This window comes from Penaeus japonicus, unplaced genomic scaffold (assembly GCF_977035675.1).
Source record: "Penaeus japonicus unplaced genomic scaffold, GWHDUDI00000001_assembly GWHDUDI00000005, whole genome shotgun sequence".
Classification (NCBI taxonomy): Eukaryota; Metazoa; Arthropoda; class Malacostraca; order Decapoda; family Penaeidae; genus Penaeus; species Penaeus japonicus.
In genome coordinates this window covers 13476405-13478904 of record NW_028234407.1, presented here as the reverse complement: position 1 = coordinate 13478904, position 2500 = coordinate 13476405, and the positions used below count along the sequence as shown (strand labels likewise).

General features: G+C 49.7%; 1 protein-coding gene across 1 annotated transcript in view; it reads left to right on the top strand.

Annotated features, from left to right (window-relative positions):
* LOC122248635 (opioid-binding protein/cell adhesion molecule homolog) overlaps positions 1–2500 on the top strand; it is a 350885-nt gene that overhangs the window by 272993 nt on the left and 75392 nt on the right. The window lies entirely within an intron of this gene.

The window sequence follows — 2500 nt, the reverse complement described above, 5'->3', positions numbered from 1 at the left end:
CAGTTTGTCCTTGAGAACAGAAATGTAAACATGAGTTCGATCCCCACAAGAGATGAATCAAAAATAAATGTATCGTTCGCACAATAAGTCTGTGCTTATAACGACATCTGCAACAACGATATAAAAACTCTGATTTCAGTCCTCGTCTCCTCCTTCCCCTCCTTGACCCACCTCTCCCTCCCTCTCCTATTCTCTTTGCCTCCCAGCACTCTCTCTCTTCTCTTCCCTTTCCTTCCCCCACCTCTCTGTTTCCCTTCCCCTTCCTTCCTCCACCTCTCCCTTCCCCCTCCCTTCCCTCCTCCACTTCTCCCATTCCCATCCCTTTCCTTCTCCCACCTGTCTCTTCCCCTTCTATTTCTCTCCCCTACCTCTCTCTTCCCCTTCCCTCTCCTTCCCTGTCCTCGCCTTCCCTCCCCACCTCTCCCCATTTTCCCTTCTCTCCTCTCTCTCCCCTTCCCACCCCCCCCACCCCCTCATTTTCCGTCCCTCACCTCTCCCTTCCTCTTCCCTTCCCTTCCCCACCTCTCCCCCTCTCCCCTTCCCACCCCCACCCCCACCTCTCCCCCTTCCCATCCTCCCTGTCGATATATATATACTTTTTTTATACTGTCTTCTTTACTACTCTTTTTTCATGGCTTGTTATGTCTTATTTCATATTCAGGGGAACAACGACGAGCCGCGCTGAGCTTACTGTTACGACGCTGAGGAATATAACTAAGGGGGTTCCTCCCTGATGATCGGGTGGGAGGGAGGGAGGGGAGGGAAGGGTCAAAGGGGAGGGGAGTTATAGGTGGAGGGGGAGGGATGGGTGGAGGGGAAGGGGGAGGGGAGGGTGGACGGGGAGGGGGAAGGGGAGGGATGGGTCAAAGGGGAGGGGGAAGGGTTGAAGGGGAGGGGGGAGATGGGTGGAGGGGGAGGGGTGGGGAGGGAGGAGGGGGAGGGAGGGGGAGGGGAGGGGTAATAGGGAGGATGGGAGGAGAAGTTGGAGCAGGGAGAGGGGAGGTGGAGCAGGGAGAGGGGAGGGGAGGGAGCGGGGGAAGGAGTGGAGGGAGAGGGGAGGGAAGGGAGAAGGTGAGGGGTGGAGGGAGAGGGGAGACGGGGAGGAGTGGAGTGGGGAAGGGGGAATAAACGATATGATATTTAGGGAGAAGGATCAAAAGGGAGTTGGGAGGGGGGGGGTGCAGTGGGGAGGGAAGAGCAAAGGATTGAGGAGATAAAGAAGAAAGAGAAAGACAGTGAGGAAAATATGAAGAAAGAATGAAGGAAAGGAGGGAGGGAGGGAGGGAAGGAGAGAGAAGAGCAGGAAAGGAGAGAGAAATAAGGAAGAAAAGGAGAGGGGAGGAAAGGGATGAAAGAAAGGAAGGATGAAGGAATGGAGGGAGGGAGGGAGAAAAACATGGAGGGAGTGGAATTCGAGAAAGGGAAAGGAACGAAGAGAAAAAGAAGAAAGATGATAAAAGTTAGTGGGGAGACTCGAGTAAAGAATTAATCACGAATATAAGAAAATGTAAAATAAAACAGAAAGAAAGGCAGAAGAAAATACAAGAGACAAATCAACAGAGAAAGATCGCACCAAAATGAACAAGACAAACAGACAAAAAGACCCTTTGAAACGACGAACGAAATACAAAATCGAAGATATGCAACGAGAAACCGAGTAATGAAATACAAAAAAAAAAAAAAAGTCCGAACAAGGAAGCAGAAGAGGGGAAACACGTAAGAACTACAACATAAAGAAACCCAAGAAAGGGGAATGGAAAGCAAGGTACTCTATCCACAGAAGAAGAAGAAGAAGAAAAAAAAAACGAAAAAAAAAATATATATAAGAGCTTTGATAAGTGAGGTGTTGAAGAGGTACTCCTGAAGCATAGATGACTCGAGACAAAGTATTATACGATGCACGAGTAAGGGTGAGAGTACATGCTTGATGCGAGGGAGAGGGATATCCGAGAAATAAAATGTGAAAGCTAACACTGAAGGGAACTACTGTGCTTTAATCCTGAAGAGGGGAGGAGGGAGGGAGGGAGGGAAGGGGTGGAGGGAGGGAGGGAGGGAGGGAAGGGATGGAGGGAACAAAAGCTACTACGCAGGAGGGGGAAATGGAGTGACTAGTGGAAGACGTTCCTTATAATGTAGATTTAATATCGTGGAATGGAATGGTCGATTGCAGGACAGTGCTTGACTGTGAGATGCGTATAAATATAAAGTGGGAGGACGTAGAGAGTAGAAATATTAGAGAGAGAGTAGAACGAGTAGAGCGAGAGAGAGAGAGAGAGGAGGGGGAGAGAGGAAGAGAGAGAGAGAGAGAGAGAGAGAGAGAGAGAGAGAGAGAGAGAGAGAGAGAGAGAGAGAGAGAGAAAGAGAGAGAGAGAGAGAGACGAGAGCGAGAGAGAGAGAGAGAGAGAGAGAGAGAGAGAGAGAGAGAGAGAGAGAGAGAGAGAGAGAGAGAGAGAGAGAGAGAGAGAGAGAGAGAGAGAGAAAGAGAGAAAGAGATAGATAG